Source organism: Amblyraja radiata, chromosome 10 (genome assembly GCF_010909765.2).
Source record: "Amblyraja radiata isolate CabotCenter1 chromosome 10, sAmbRad1.1.pri, whole genome shotgun sequence".
In the NCBI taxonomy this organism is placed as follows: Eukaryota; Metazoa; Chordata; class Chondrichthyes; order Rajiformes; family Rajidae; genus Amblyraja; species Amblyraja radiata.
In genome coordinates this window covers 36,649,526-36,667,246 of record NC_045965.1, presented here as the reverse complement: position 1 = coordinate 36,667,246, position 17,721 = coordinate 36,649,526, and the positions used below count along the sequence as shown (strand labels likewise).

Genomic DNA, 17,721 nt, shown 5'->3' with positions numbered 1-17,721 from the left:
TCTTGTTGGATCTTCCTTTTCTGAAATACATTGCTGCTAACCAGTTTATTATAGATGTATGGATAATTGTCATATTTCATCCAGAAAATTGATTTTGTTATTTTAGCCAAAACACTAATAATAACTGTAATCTATCTGTACCTAACTGTCTCTGTTTTGTTGGCCTTTCAGAATGAAGCACTATGTTTGCCTAATTCCATTAATCTGGAACCTCCCTAGGGAGCAATAGTCCCTCATAATGATTGTCAGTGCTTCACAAATCACTTCCCTTGTGTTTTTCATCAGTCTGGTGTAAATACTACATGTCCCAGAGGGGTTATTGATTTTGAGCCTAATTAGCTTGTTTCTGATGCATCTAATTTATGAAAATGTCATTGATTTTCCTTGAAATATCTCTGTTTGAGAGGTTGACTATGTGGAGGAAGTTTTCAGAATAGTTATTGTCCTGTTCATTTTCAGTTTCAAGCTTGTATGGATATTTTATGTTTTTCATGTTTGTTTCATGGACTTTTGCAGGTGTACAATAGAGAGAATACAGACCGGATGCATCACCGCCTGTTTGGCAACTTGAATACCCAAGAATGAAAGCGACTGCAGAGAGTGGCAGATACTGTCCTGTCCATCTCAGGTACTGACCTCTCCATCATCAAAGGAATCTACGAGAGGCTCTGCCTCAAATCCAATATCATTAAAGACCCCCTCCCCCACCCAGGCCACATTCTCATTTCACACCTACCATTGGGAAGAAGGTACAGGAGTCAGATAACTGTGATCACCAAGTTCAAGAACAGCTTCTTCTCAGCAACCACCAGGCTCTTGAATATTATACCACACTAACCTCAGCAACAATCTATACATAACTAAAACTCTGATCATGTGCTCCTCCGGTTTGCAGGGTTTTTCTATTTGCACAAAAACGATATGCAAAAGCGCTACAATTCTTCGACAGGTTACTCACCGTTCTCCTGTGCTGCGAGTGCAACAAGTTTCGTTCCGATCGGTGGTATATTGTAAAAGTTATCGAGGTATAAATATCTTTAAAATATCTTAACGCGCGTTGCGTTAAGTCTGAAGAAGGGTTTCGGCCCGAAACGTTGCCTATTTCCTTCGCTCCATAGACACAAAATACTTCAAGATGCAAGTAAATCCTAGAATATATAATTGTTTTAAATAAACAGTCTGGCTGACTATAGGATGAATTTTTAAGGATTATTAAAAAAAAATACACTGACAGCTGTCAACAAATTCTAGATTTCTTTACACATTCACAGAAACCAGAGAATAATTACTTTTATATTTTTGAATGAATTAGGACAATGAAATGTGATAAATTTACACTAAATGAGGACATTTTTAATGTATTCTTGATGGACTGTAAAAGTGGATCTTTGTCTAGTTGGTTAGCTGCAGACAATCCTCAGTGTCCACGTGCACGAGTGATTAATTGGCTGCTGAGCCAAGTTGTGACCTGAAGGTATTACCTTATTGTGAGAGATTGTTAGCAGCCTTTTGACATCGGATGTAACAACGATGTCAGGGGTCAGTTGTTGGTTGAACCACAAGGACATCTAAACCTTTGATGTGTGTTTCTATCTCACACAAAGAAATACTCTGCTGTTTAATAACTGCAGTAAATACATTTTAAACAAACTCTCTTCATAAAGAGCTTTTCTATAGTGACATTTAGTTCCTCATTTAATTCAGCAAAAAGCAAGCTCTTGACATCATCTTCTCCTGAAAACATAATTTCATGATCTGAAGCTATTATTAATTGATTACCTTCAGGAAGTGGTACATAGATAATTCTGAGATTGCCAGACTCCACTTTTAAATTTATATTGGTGTAGCAATCTGCAAGCTCATTGATTTCAATGGGGCTTGTAAGACCACAGATGCAGAGAAATAAGTTGTTCTTTTTTTCCTTCGTTTTTTTTTCCATCAACATTTTTAATTATTAGAATTACTCCAGTTGTATTTCTATTTTGGAAGTAATTTATGAAGGTCAATTACAAATTTATCATTTTTGGTTCATTATTGGGAGTCATTAAATATTTCCGAGTGCCAAGGGACATTGTTTAAGGCTTTCCATTTGTCAGCAATTGCACCACTCAAAATATTTGCCGTTCTGGATTTGGATGGCATAGATTTGGAAGAGAGGGGACTCTGATTAGTGTGTATGGGCAGTGGGCTAGTGACAATAAAGACCAGGCATCTATTCACTCCAGGCATCTATTCAGGTAATAATATTAGGTGGCTATCAGCTCTCTGTGATGTTTTCTATTTTTGATGTAGGACTTCAAAGGAAATAATGCAATAATGTGAAAATTAGATGTTATTTAGCCCAATGTAAAAATAACTAACCCATCCTTTCTTGAATAACTAACCCATCCTTTCTTGAAGAAGGATCTTGGCCTAAAACTTCACCTATCCATTTCCCTTCATCGATTTCCTCCAACAATTTGTGTTTTGCTCATTAACAATATAAATTCTGACACACCTTCTGGGAGAGTGGCTGCGTTTCAAGCATCATCAGGATACCAGGTGTTGAACCCAAATTTGTGAGGCATGTTCTCCATTTAACAACTCCTATCATCACCCAGTATAAGCTGATTAGTGTTAAAAATTCCCTCTTGTGAACATGGCATGACTGAATAAAGTGAAAAGACTTGAATGTGGTGTCAACAATCAATTTAATTTGGCCCGACATAGATTAATTTTTGCAGACACAAATATTCATTGAATACTCGTGTTCTCTTAAATTATTCTCATTATAAATTCAGTTTTATTTATTCTCCTCTAAACTAATTGATTCAAATCAATTTAAACGCTAATATTTCATTCTCTCTTCCAAGTATGAAGCCACATCTGCCTACATTTGACTCTGTAAAGTAAATGCACACCACTAATAGCTGACTACAAAAATTACTACTAATATGTTAAAGATAAATATATTTGCAATAATTTCCTGACATCTTAATTGTGTTCATTTATGGAACTCACTTTGTCCAACCCACAGAGATCGCAAGAGAAATATAAAACGTGTGACCTGTATTCAGTTTTCAAAGGTGGAACAAAGCCTTTAGGACCTTATTCACTTCCTCTATTAAATTGTCATCATCTGTTCTCAGCTGTTTAGGTAAACATGGCATCTTTTTCCTGTTATTACGGATAAAAGTAAAAGATAATGTTGCATGACGGAGCCCACCCAATGGCATTATTCTAATTTCAGTAATGAATCAGAGTCCACCATAGTGTGGACTCTAAATAGAAAGCGATTCATGGATTCATTTACCAATACATTATGGATCACTTACTGATAACTCATAAATTATAGTATTAATGCTGTGAAAAAATAAGAGAAATAAACAAGTGACTGGCTTTATGTTAGATCAGTAGCAAGGGATGAAATGCTGCATTTACCTTTAGTCTCTAGATTTAAGAGTAAAAAAGCCATAATGGTTAATTTCTATCTTCATCTGAATATTAGTGGATGATAGCAGATTAGGCACAATAGTATCAGCTTGTGTGGTAAATCAGATTAATGATGATTGTTATTTATGATCAGCACAACAACTTTCCACCAGCGCTTTAATGCAAAGCATCTCAGGGCTCCTCACAAAACCCAAACAAAATCAGAGACTTGAAGGAGGGCTCCAATTCTTAATATTGTCTGTCCATTTCCCTCCACAGATGTTGTCTGACTATCTGAGTTCCTCAAGCAATTTGTTTAATGCTAAACATAATCAACACCAAAATGCATCATCATTTGATACTTTTTGAGGTGAGATACCCTACCTTTCTGGAAAACATGACATGCTCTTTACATAGCAGAAATGTTTGAAGATAAATTGCTAATTTTCAAGAATATTTTTCAGTGAGCTCATTTTATTTTAAAACATAATGCAGTTTATTGCTTCAGGTCAAACACCATATAATAGTAAGATTAAACGAGAACTTACCAGTTTGAAGTTTGATCTGTATTTTATGAGGAGTTACGATGAGGGATTACGTGAAGAACCCGCTCAGCACGCATGCGCGGCATACTTCAAAGCAGCGGTGTGGAATCACAGATAGACACAGTTATTGAAGTAAACATAGTAAAGACAAGGAGACATCAGTTTATCAGTTTGACCCATATTATTGAGGGTGGGAGCGGAGGGCACGTAATCCTTCTTCGTAACTCCTCATAAAATACAGGTCAAACTTCAAACTGGTAAGTTCTCGTTTAATCTTACTATTTTACTTCGGAGTCACGTGAGTGATTCCGTGAAGACTTCAAAGCTCTGTGATTTCAACCCGTGTAACAGTTATTACTTCACGCACTGCCGAAGTCTGAGGGAGGAAGTGTGTTATCGTAATCAACCAATGAATCTGTTTGTAGAAAAACACAATGGTATTTTTTAACAATAACAACAAAGAAATTAAATTGCTCCCCTGGGCTTAAATTAAATATTTGCAGTCCGTAAAATCTTTCCTGCAAATAAAACAGGTTTTGACAACGGCTTATTATAAAATTTCTGAACGGTCCTTCCCCCGACCATCCTGCTGTAGCCAGGATGTGGTCTATAGGCACGTCCATTGTTTTAGCCGTCGACGTGGATGCTGCCCTGGTGGAATAAAATTTGTACATGTTAGTGTTTATCCCAGCAGTTTTTAGCACCTGCTTGAGCCATCTCGCAATGGTTTGGCTCGTCACCCGACCATAAGGTTTTTTATGACTGACCCACAAGGCTTTTCATCTCCCTCGAATATTTTGGTTGTGTCTATGTAGGATAGTAGGTGGGTCATGGCACATAACCGTGGTTCTGGCGGGTAAGCCCGGAATTCCACGACTGGATTAGGTGTTTCTGGTCTGCTCTGTTTGATCAGTCCCTGGATTACGACAGAGATCTGGTCTGGAGCTGTGCGCATGCTGTCCAGTCGCAATAAGTGTAGTGACTGGACCCTCTGTGCAGATACAAGTGCCATCAACATGAGTGTTTTGAGCATAGATTGTTCCAGGTTGAGGGATCTGGCTGGTGGCCATCCCCTGAGGTATGTCAGGACCACACTGACATCCCATGTATGGGTGTACCTTGGTCTAGGGGGTTAGAGTTGTAAATACCCTTCATTAGTTTGACCACCAGCGGGTGGGACCCCATGGCCTGTTGTCCTGCAGTTGGTTTTAAATAGACAGGCAGGGCACTTCTAGCTGTGTTGATGGCTCTGTAGCTGAGTCCTTCATCGTGGTGAAGGTTCGCCAGGAATTCCAGTACGTTGGTAACTGTAGCGGTTGAGTAGGTGGTCCCTGTATCCAAGCAGTACTTCTCCCATTTCTTGATGCTGGACAAGTGCTGTTTTTTAGTGGATGTTCGGAGGGATGCTGACATGGTGTCGACGGTTTGTTCTGATAATCCCAGTCCCAGAAGTGGTTTGTGCAGAATCTGCAACCCAGGAGTTTGATTTTTTTCCATGGCACGGGTGGCTTGTGCCCGACACTGGGTGTTAATAACTCCCTGTCACTGGGGAATACCATCGGAGTTTCAACAACCATGTCATGGAGTTTTGGGAACCATGGCTGCATAGGCCAGTCGGGTACTATCAAAATACATGAAGCAGAGTCCATTTGTATTGTACGTAGTCCCCAACTGATGAGGCAGAAGGGAGGAAATGCATAGAAGAATTTCCCCAATCCAGCGCGAACGCATCTACCGCTGCTGCCTCAGGGTCTGGTTCCCAAGCGACATACATAGGTACCTGGTGATTTAGCCTTGATGCAAATAAATCGATATCTGGCGTGCCATATTGCTTGATAACTTTTGCAAATTTTTGGGGGTTTAACATCCATTCGATGTTGTCATTAAATTTACGTGACCTGGTGTCTGCTACTGTATTTAGCTTACCTGGCAGGTAAGTTGCTGATAGCCAAATATGTCTTTCGACACACCATTGCCAAATTGTGTTGACCAACTTGTCGCATGATACCGATTTTATGCCGCCCATATGGTTAATGTAGGCCACCATCGTAGTATTATCTATTTGTAACCGTACATGCAAGTGATGCATATTTGTGCATATGCTTTTAAACCGTAAAAGTCACCCAACATCTGTAGATAATTAATGCCCAGTGTAAGTGGTAACGATGACTCTGGGTTAGTCCATCTACTACTTGTTAGTAATGATAATAGGTTGAAATTATGCCAAACGTTTTTTGCCCACCACTGTAGTTATGATATTGCTTCAGTGGGTAACTTCATGACACGATCATAATGACCTGTATGTCGTTTTGGTGCCTGTACCTTTGCTCTTTGTAAGTTTTGACAGTGCAAAGGTCCGAATTGTGTAGCCGGAAATGCTGCTACCATTTTCCCAATTACTCTGTTACTTGTCGAATAGTTGGGAGTACGTGGACCATTAAATTGTTGCATGATTGTGCCAATTCAACTGTTTTGTCTCTTGGCAATGTTACAGTCACGTAGACTGAATTAATTGTGAAGCCCAAGTAGTCCATGATTGTGGATGGCTTCAACTTAGATTTATCTGGATGTAAGACAATCCCAGGGTTTCGAATAACTGTTTGGTAGCTGATACAGCTAACATAGTCAATTCCATGGTCTTGCCTTTTTTTTTTAAGATATCATCAAGATATGCCATGACAATATGTTTTTGTCTTGTGAATATTGCCAGAGCTGGTTTTAGTATCTTGGTGAATAATCTTGGGCTGATGTGACCCATTGGGTAACGCTTTAAATTGCCATAGCTGCCCCATCCAGGTAAATTCCAGGTATCTGCGATGATCCTTGTGAATGGTACTAAATAGTAAACATCTTTAAGATCAATGCTTGCCATGAAGTATCCTTTGGAAATTAGTTGTTTGGCAGTAACAACAGTTTCCATTTTGAAATGTATATACTTAACAAACATTTTTAGTGAAGTTAAGTCAATGATGATGCGACATCCACCATCTTTTTGGGTTTAGGGACGAATATTAGATATGAATTCCAAGGGTTCATGTTTCCCATGATACCCTTTGTAATTAGTCTCACCAGTTCAGCTTGTCCCTCTCGTTTCTTTAACGGAGAGGGAAAATACCCTCTGGGGTAAATGTTGAACTGGTAGCAATTTTTCTAGTATGAATTGTATTTTGTATCCACTAAAGCCATTGAGTATATACTGATCACTCGTGATAGACTCCCGTGCTTCTTAAAACAGGTGTAATCTCCCCTCTGTTAGTATTAAGCCCCTATTTTCTATACGTTGGTAGGAAGCAGACCCACCTACCTCCATGGTTATGGGTATTCTTCTATTTCCTGCCGGTCCAACGAGTCTTGCACGTTGTCTGACGTGGCGGTGATGTTGGGGGGTGGCGCATTTTCCATGGGGCCTGCTCTGGGCCCTGACCTGAATGGCTTACGGGATTGGCATGCAGGCCCCGAGCTTTCACCAGTACCATGAGGTAGACCCTCCTGGTGGACGCGTTAGAGGTACTGCTGACTGGTTTACGTGTGGTGCTCATTCCAGACCCTGCCCTCTTGCGCCGATATTTTGGACACTTCGTCCAGTTTTTTAGGCTTGGTTTGGTAACTTAGCCAGACAGCAGGACATGTGGTTGTGAGGTCGGCGTTCTCACAGTCCTGTAAATTTTTTGAGTTGAGGGCAGGTTTTATAACTTCCTGATAAGTTGCGGAGCACTGCGAACAGTAGGGTCAGGTGTTTTGCCATACTACCCTGACCCTCTGGAAAGAGCATGCGAAAATGATAACCGACGTCAGGGATATCAAATTCATTTTTAGATATTTAGGTTTTTAAAAGCGATGCTCAATTTACTCCCCAATAATGGTGGGCACTTTGAGTAAATGCAATTTAGGGGAGGCATGATGAAATCCAACACCTCATGACTACCTGTCTTGGAGAGGTTTTTTGAAAAGAACAGGTTGGGAACAAGAGCTGGCCGTCAGTTGAGACTGAAAAGCCATCTCGCTAGTGGTGGAGCCACATAGCGGCCACACCCAGCAGCTCTTCCTGATCCTGTACCTCAAGTATACTCCCGATGTTGTTCAGCCAGTGACCCCTCTTCTTGACCAGCCCAGCTCTGGTTCCCATCAATCCCTCGACAAGGGAGATGGCCAGTGCTGTTAGGCACTGGAGTGGGAGTGTTAGCTCCCTTGGCGGACTTGCCCCTGCTCCTGAGGCAAGTCTCGCTGGAGTTTTTAGCTCCATGACCTTCCTATGGCTTGGAGAAACAGACACTCTTGTTTCTTGTTTGAAGTGCTGATTCCATCTTCCGTGTCTGTCTCCAGCCTGAGGTTGGTCCTGATCTTGCTGTTAGAGGCTGTCTGCCGTTTTCGGGCGGCATTTCAGCGGTTCTCGGGCGGCGAGTCTCTTTGTCGGGAGTCTGCAGGGGTGCCGGCCGGTTTTTTAATTTCCCTCCAGTCCGCTGCTGTTGGTCAGGCAGCTGTTTAGCAGACTGGGCATCAGCGCAGCACCCGTGTCTGTGGACCGCAGCGTGTGCGGTCCCGTTGCCGCCTCTCCGCCTCTCCCCCCTCCACTGTCAGCTCCTTCCCTGGAGTCGAACGGGGGCCGCTTCCCTCTGCTGCTTTGCTCCCCCTGGAGCAAAAACAAACGCAAAGACCGACTTTACTCTGAAGGTAAGTACTTAGCTAACGTTCCTTTCCTTCAGGCTCGTAGCGGGAACGCCTGACTCCCGCCTGCCGCTGTTGCACTGCTGGCGTTATTGTCGCGCATGCGTGCTGAGCGGGTTCTTCACGGAATCACTCACGTGACTCCGAAGTAAAATTAAGTTTTATTTAAAAGTCCACTTTCAGAGAGAATGAAGAAACACTTGAGCAAAGTCTGGAACTATCAAATAGTGATCATGAGATATTTTTATGAATATCCATGGAATACAATATTAGACAAGTAGGTAGAGGGCAGCACGAGTCAGTAACACCAATGTAAAACATGAACATTACTGATGGCAGTGACTGTTATCACTGAGCCTGAGAGGTATCAATTGTGGACCTGACTTTATATTACAAACATGAAATTAATATTTCAATTGTCCTACGACTTTCCATATTTGAAATTTATTGAACATTAAACAGGATTGTGAATTAAACATTAATAAATATAGTTCTAATTGAACTCTCTATGCACAGTTGACTCAGTCTTTCTTGACCTACAGTGATTTGGTTATCTGTGAAAATATATTATTCTGTTTTCATACAGAAACATTTAAACATCAAGCTTAATGTAAATGTAAGTGACGCCAAAATTCAGAACTTAACTTCAGAGTGTTATCAAATAAGGCTGGAGACATTTTGTAAATCTACTGTATCTGATCTTAATGTAACTACAGCAATGAAACAGGCAATGGTAGAACCAGAGGTAGACAAAAAATGCTGGAGAAACTCAAGGTAGCTTTTTTGCCTCGCCCACTGAGTTTCTCCAGCATTTTTTGTCTACCTTTGCTTTTACCAGCATCTGAAGTTCTTTCTTAAACTATGGTAGAGCCATGATCGGAGTTGGGTCTCAATCCAAAACCCTGTCTGTCCATTCTCTCCATAGATGCTGCCTGAGTTCCTCTAGCATTTTGTGTTTTACTGAAACAGGTCACTTGGCCTAGAGTGTTAATGCTGGTGACCATATCAAGTGCTTCGTCATCTTTAATTAGTTATTATTATATTCCCCCTTCATGTTAAGGTTCTTCTTAAATCGCAATGGTATCTGATTTGGGTAGCAGCAGGTTCCACATTCTGACATAAATCAATGCTAAAACATCTATAACTTTTGTTTGATGGATCCATGATTATTCTGCTTTTAAATGCCCTTATTATGTAAAATGGCGGCGCCTCGCGGCAGTGGCCCCTGCAGCCCGTCTGTCTTTTTTTAATTTTTGTCCCGTTGAGTGTATAGTTTGTTGTGGTTTATATATTGTTTTTAGCTGTTTATATGTGGGGGGCGGGCGAAACTTTTAAATCTCTTCCCTGTACGGGGAACCCGACCTTTCCCTGACGGGTCCCCGGTACAGGGAAGAGATTTAAAAGTTTCCCCCACCTCCTCCCCCCACCCCCCACATATACACAGCTAAAAACAATATATAAACCACAACAACCTATACCCCCAACCGGGACAAAAATAAAAAACCCGCTGGAGCCCAGCACCGTGGAGCGGACTGGGAGCTCCAGTTGCGGAGCCCGTGGACTTACCATCGTGGAGCTGGCCGGCTTCGGAGCATGGAGAGCTGTGGTGGCACGCGGCTGCGACCCAACTCTGGAGCTTCAGAGGCTCCAGCCGCAGGTCCGGTGGACGGAGACATCAGGAGCTCGCGGGTCCCTGGTGGGAGACCGCTTTTCGGAGTGCCCGCAACGGCAACTTCTCCCGCCCGAATTGTGGGTGTGAAAACGACCCGGAATGGGGCTTTACATCGCCTGCCGCAGCTTTAACGGCCACGGGACTTGCCATCGCCCGCCGGGGGCTTTAACATCGGGAGAAGAATGGAGAGAAGGGGAGAGACAAGACTTTGCCTTCCATCACAGTGGGGAGGAGATTCACTGTGATGGATGTTTGTGTGAATTGTGTGTCTTGTTAATTGTTTCTTCTTGTTGTACGACTGCAGAAACCAAATTTTGTTTGAACTTCAATTGAGGTTCAAATGACAATAAACAGTATTGTATTGTATTGTATTGTATTGTATTGTAGAATCACTACATATGAAAACAATTTCTCCATATCCACTCTATTCAATGCTTTCAAAACTTTAGATTTCTCTAGTCTCCGAACTTACCAGTTAAAGGGGTCCAGGCCATTTCATCTTGCTTGATTATTGCATCTTCTCAATTCTGGTCCCACCTTGGGAAATTTCTTGAACAATTTTTGTAGTACAGAAAGGAAATTGCACGTGTAATTCACAGTTTGGTATAATCACAGTGTGGTATAATCACGTTCTGTATAGGTTTACAATTATACCCATGTTTTGTCTTCTGTATCTTTAAATGAATGCCTGTAATTTGTATGCATTAGTTCTGGAAGTATCAACTGATACTACTACTTTTACAGCCAGCTACCGCAGGGTTCTAATTTGCAAATCTCAGCATGCTCTAATTTTTTTGGCCTGCTTCAGAATTCTATGGGTGACAGGGCTAGACCTTTATTTCATTTCCTTTGAAAACAACGATTAGATGCATGCACATTAATCTGTTCCATATACAATTTCCAAATCATCCTAATTAAGCCATGATGTCAAAAAACCCCACTCAGGAAAGCATATGCAAAGCCACTTGTAAAGGGGGTACAAGCATGAACCACTTGTCGCCGCCTCAACTTCCCTGGCCAGTCCCACACCAACCTATCTGTCCACAGCCAGGGAAGGCCAAATGCAAACTAGCATCTCATACTTTGCCTGGATAGTCTATAACCCAGTGACATGAACCGAATTCTCCAGTTTCAATTAACCCGCAGTGTCTTTGTTTCTTTCTCCTTTCTCCCCATCCACTCAGGCCCTCTCGTACAGTCCCTACATTCCCATTCACTGTAGTCTTGGTTTCCTGTTCTTCTCCTGGTTTCAGCTGTCTATTATTGACACACTCTACCCATTCGGTGCACTCCTCCGTTCCCCTCTCAACACTGTTTCTCTTTTGCCTTGCATCCTCCCTTATCTGGTTCCACTAACCACCCTCATTTCTGAGCAGATTCTGTAATCCACAATTCCTAGTGATTTAGTTTAGTTTAGTTTAATTTAGTTTAGATTAGAGATACAATGCGGAAACAGGCCTTTCGGCGACCAGCGCCAACAAGCGATTCCCGCACACTAGCACTATCCTATAGACTAGGGACACTATTCCATTGCCTCTATAGATGCTGCTTGACCCGCTGTTTTTTTTTACTGCATATCCCAGTATCTGCAGTCTCTATCAATCCTTTCCCTGATGATACCTTTGGGGAACGTTTAGATTCCAGTCCAGTTTTTACCAAAGCCAATTAACCTACAAACCTGTATGCCTTTGGAAAGTAGAAGGAAACTGGAGCACTCGGGGAAAACTCACACGGTCATGTGGAGAATGTACAAACTCCGTACAGACTATTATCTTTTTCCCATTCTTAGGCTTAATTTGGATTGTATTTCAAAGCTAAATATTTAATGCCATACTGTAAAAGATCTAAGGAAATAATGGCCCAGAATTAGCAGGTGAATTCAGCAGTTACCCAAGGACTAGTTTCATTTCATGGATAGGTTCAGGATTCCCTTGTATGCCAGTATAAATGACACTCTTTGGCCAATATTGCCCAACAGTGCTCTAATGGTGACTTTCTTTGGAATCCATTAACAGAACAGAAAATACTGGCACTTGCATTGGAGAATACATTCAGTCATAGAGTAATGCAACAGAGAATAGGTCCATTGGCTCAATTTGTCCATGCTGATCTGGATGCCCTTCTAAGCGAGGCCTATTTGCCTGTCTTTGACCCATGTCCCTTCAACCTTTCCTATCCATGTACTTATCCAAATACTTTTAAATGTTGTTGGTCCTGCCTCAACTTTTTCTTGCAGCTTGTTCCATATACGCACTACACCTTGTGTGAAGACGTTGCCCCTCAGGTTCCTTTTAAATCTTTTCCTTCTCACCTTAAACCCATGCCCTTGAAGTTTTGATTTCCCTTTCCCTGGGATAAACCTGTGTGCATTCACCTTATTCAAGTTACTCATGATTTTAGCAACCTCTCAACCTATGCTCCACAGAATAAAGTCTTAAAGGCCATTCTCACGTTACGAGCTGACGCAAGAGGTAACCCGAGTGAAGGGGTCGTGGTTGAGCACGATATAACAAGTGAAAGATCAAGAGGTTAACCGAGTTCCCATGGGTAGACGGCAGTTTCCCGTTTACTTGTCATTTCTGCGATGTTCCCAGTTCGTCTCCCGAGTTACTCTTCAGCCAATCCTGATTGAAGTTTTGTTTTAATAAGCAACAGTGTTATGTTTTAATAAGCAACAGTGTTAAAGAAGACCTCTCCATCCTGTGGCTTTGTTTTAAAGATATAATTCAGAGCGGCCGCATCTATTGATGTGACCTACAAAGGGAAAATGCGCACCATCCAGTGCCAGAGCAGTTATACTTATGATTTGTTTGAAACACACAGGTTTGATATGTTTTAATTGAATTTACTGCCATGTCTACACACTGCGGGGAGACGGGAGATTAAATCTTTGAATGTGGACGGATGTGCACATCAGATTGTTGTGAGACGGAGCTCAAGGTTCGCCTCCTGAGTTGCTTCGGTGCCCAGGCGTGAGTTGAGATGGAGAGAGGTTGGGGGGGGGGCTTCATTAATCTGTCTGGGGTGACATGGCTCTTGGGTTAGGCTGGGATCATTCTCTGCGGGGTGATCTTTGTGCGGGAGACAAGTGTAGGAGAGGTGTACTGACAGTGTGGGCAGAACTTTGGAAGTGATTGCCCACCAGTCTCAAAAGCCTCTGTGTCTCCCTGTCCATGGGATAGCAGGGGGCGATCAAACAGCACAATACCCCCCTCCCCCTCCAACTCCAGAGGAATCCGCTCCCCAATGGGCCGCTACGGCGACAAGTGGCAGTTCGCCCACAGCCCGAGCTGCGCCCCCTCATCCGCCACCCCAAGAACAAGACGTACCTTGCACACCATCAGCTTCTGCCCCTACGGGGAGCGTGTTCCTCTGGAGTTGGAGCGGGGCTGGGCTGGAGTTGCTGCTGGCTGTGGGTCTCTGGGATCTCCTTGCTTGCAGTGGGCCTGGGGGTCGGTGTCCCGTTGGTCCTGACGTCTCCGGCCACCCCCCTGGACAGGAGCCGAGACTAGGAACTGTACCGCCCTTGCCCCCTCCCTCTGCAACTGCAAACAACCACACTCTCCTGCTCACCTGCAAGGGCGGTACAGTTCCCAGTCTCAGCTCCTGTACAGGGGAGTGGCCGGAGACGTCAGGACCAACAGGAACCCGCTCCCCGATGGGCCACTACGGCGACAAGTGGCAGTTCGCCCACAGCCCGAGCTGCGCCCCCTCATCCGCAACCCGGGTTCCTCTGGATTGGAGCGGGGCTGGGCTGGAGTTGCTGTTGGCTGTGGGTCTCTGGGTTCTCCGTGCTTGCAGTGGGCCTGGTGGGCCTGGGGGTCGATGTCCCATTGGTCCTGACGTCTCCGGTGACTGGCACGGACCTGCTGGCATCGCCGACGTGAAGACAGTGCAAAGCCCCCGCGCCGGTGCAATGGGCGGGGAGCTGGAGAGGGGAGGGAAGGGGTCACACACATGGCCGGGAAGCAGAGGGGTGTAGGTGGGGGTGGTGACAGATGGGGCCAACAATGAGTGGAGAAAGACAGAAACACCGACGTGCAAAGGAGACCTACAACAGTGCACGATCTCTCTCGCGTGGCAGGTAACTGTCGCTGGGAAACTGAAGGGAGCGACAATCTGCTGCTGCCTGCCCGCTGAGTTAAAGAGTTCATACGGTAGACTCACGATATACTAAGGTAAATGCATGGGCCACTTAAATCGAGTTAAAATTTTTCAATTATTAACCACAAGAGTAAAATTGACTCGTGGAAAATTTCAAACATGTTTGATTTTTTGCAAGAGTAGACAAGTTACACGAGAACCTGCCGTTAGCGCCACGATGCACTACGTTGCATCCACAAATGCGGTACGTTAATCGTACGTTATTACCACGAGATTTAACTCGGGTTACCACTTGTGTCAGCTCGTAACGTGAGAATGGCCTATTAGGTATACCTGTTACTGAGCGGATGGCCTCAGAGAAACCCAGCACTATATTCCCACTCCCACTCCCATTAATGTCCCTGGTCATCACTTTCCTGGTCACCAACGCTGCTTGCACTGTAGGTGTGATCCCCTCACTACTGTCTAAGATGCTCTCAGCAGCTTGAATGACACTGAGTGCATCCAACTCTAGCTTCAGTTCCTTGACATGGTCTGTCAGCATGGGCACACTTCCCATGAGTGTAGGCACCAGGGAGACTGAATTTTATCATGATCTCCACGTCCTGCAGGAGAAGCATACTACTGTCCTAACTGCCATTCCGACCAATGTCTGAAACATGAACTGGAAAACCTTTACCAGTTCTTCCCTATATTTCTGCTCAACCTCCTCACAAAAAGCCTCACAAGCGTAAGCCTCAGCATTTATTCCTCAAACACGGCCACTTCCAAAAAGGCCATACTTCTACACCTTTTATTGACTGCTGTGCCTCACAATTAGCAATCAGAAATGCTTCCTCTGCTCCTAGAAAATTGGCATTCCCCACTGCTTCTCTACTCTACATCCTGGGTAGGAAATTACTCTAACTACTATATGCAATTTCAACATTGTGTTGTAAGACATTCTTGCCATAGAGGGAGTACAGAGAAGGTTCACCAGACTGATTCCTGGGATGGCAGGACTTTCATATGAAGAAAGACTGGATAGACTCGGCTTGTACTCGCTAGAATTTAGAAGATTGAGGGGGGATCTTATAGAAACTTACAAAATTCTTAAGGGGTTGGACAGGCTAAATGCAGGAAGATTATTCCCGATGTTGGGGAAGTCCAGAACAAGGGGTCACAGTTTAAGGATAAGAGGGAAGTCTTTTAGGGCCGAGATGAGAAAATCATTTTTTACACAGAGAGTGGTGAACCTCTGGAATTCTCTGCCATAGAAGGTAGTTGAGGCCAGTTCATTGGCTATATTTAAGAGAGAGTTAGGTGTGGCCCTTGTGGCTAAAGGGATCAGGGAGTATGGAGAGGGCAGGTATGGGATACTGAGTTGGATGATCATATTGAATGGTGGTGCAGGCTCGAAGGGCCGAATGGCCTACACCTGCACCTATTTTCTATGTTTCTATGTAAGCATCTCCACTCACCTGAATGGGAAGTATTGTCGAAGAGGGATGAAAGTAAGTAACAGATAATTCAGTTTAGTTTGGTTTAGAGATACAGAATGTTAACAGGCCCTTCTTCAGCCCACCAAGTCCATGCAGACCACATGCTCATGCTATTTTATGTTATCTCACTTTCTTATCCACTGCAGGACAATTTTACAGTGGCCAATTCACATGCACAACCCACGCGTCTTTACGATGTGGAAGCAAAGCAGAGAACCCGGAGGATACCCATGCAGAATGTGCTAACTTCACACAGAGAACACTTGTGGTGAGGATTGAACCTGGGTCTCTGGCGTTGAGAAGCAGCAGCTCCACCAGCTGCACTACTGTGCTGCTCCAAAAGTATTTATTTCTAAATTAACTCTGCTGAGTTAAGATAAATGTTTATTCTTCTTAGTGTTCTTAGGATCTTTAAGTATTTTAGATATGGTTCAAATTTTCACAAGCTTTTTTAAATAACATTTTGTGAACCGCTGATCATGGGAGGGGTATTTATCTCAAATGTAGGGATGCATTTTGGCCAGAGTACTGGGAACAAAGTCACACTCTTCTTTGAGTAGTGCAATGGAATATTTTGTTCACCTGAGTCAGCATATGAGCTTTTGATTTAATGTTAGATTTGAAAGTTAGTCCCTAAATCACCTAAGATCTGTACTGGAGCCCCAGCTAAGATTTTGAACACAAGTCTCTAGTAATGAACTTGACCTCATAGTTTTCTAGCTCTGCATTATGAATGCCACCAACTGACCAAGGGCTTGCACTTAAGAAGATTTATCTGATACAGGAAGAGAAGTGGCAGACAGTTCCAGAGGCAATACTGGTGGAAAGTTCAATTAGCCCACCAAAATTCATCCAGAAAGATGTGTAGACCTGGTGCAGTTTCTGAGACTTTCCCTGGAGCTCAGTTACGTTTCCAGCTGTGGCAGCTGAGAACCTCCAAAGCTTCATCACTGAATGGCAATCATTGGCTGCGCTCCAAAGACAATGAAAAAAGGACTTGCGATTATATTGTTCCTTCCATTTCTTCAGGACATTGCAAAATGCAAATAGTTCGGAAAATGTTAGAGAAAACAACCACAATTCTCAACTTTGACAGCAAAAACTCATGGGAACCAAATGTACTTTTGCCAGATTAATTCATTTGGTCCATTCTCCTTTCACTTTAAAGCATGTTAAAGAGGCACATTGCCCGGGCTGCTCAAGTTTTACAGTTTTGCAGTCCTCCTCCACAGAAGGATATCAGATTTATTTAAATCAGTGGAATCCCCAGTGTGTTCTTAATTGTAGCCAAGTATTGTGTTCAGTTCTGGGCATCATGTTATAGGAAAGATGTTGTCAAGCTGGAGAGGGTAGAGAAGATTTACGAGAATGTTGCCAGGACTAGAGGGCCTGAGCTATAGGGAAAGGGTGAGTAGGCTGGAACTCTATTTCTTGGATATGAGGGGTAACATTTTCACACAAAGGGTGATGGATGTATGGAACAAGTTGCCAGAGGAGGTAGTCGAGGCAGGGACTATCCCAACATTTAAGAAACAGTTAGACAGTTACATGGATCAGACAAGTTTGGAGGGATATAGACGAAACGCGGGCAGGTGGGACTAGTGGAGCTGGGACATGTTGGCCGGAGTGGGCAAGTTGGGCCGAAGGGCCCGTTTCCATGCTGTATTGCCCTGTGACTCTATGACTAAGTAATGCACAAGTCCTAACTAAGAATCAGTCAACTTAATAAAATACAACAATATCTATTCTCAAACATGTGGACTGTTTTCAATGATAAGGGCAGCTTCTTCATGGTGATTCAACTATACTGTGGACTGCCTGGATAATTCTATATCTTATTCCT

The 17,721-nt window shown here is 43.2% G+C and overlaps 1 long non-coding RNA gene across 1 annotated transcript in view; it reads left to right on the top strand.

Moving 5' to 3' along the window:
• The window catches only part of LOC116977792, a 29,456-nt gene extending 12,196 nt beyond the window's left edge, over positions 1–17,260 (top strand). Inside the window, exons 2-3 of the long non-coding RNA XR_004413305.1 lie at positions 517–628; positions 16,025–17,260. This is a non-coding gene — a long non-coding RNA (uncharacterized LOC116977792). The remainder of the gene's footprint in view (positions 1–516; positions 629–16,024) is intronic.
• The last annotated feature ends 461 nt before the right edge of the window (positions 17,261–17,721 follow it).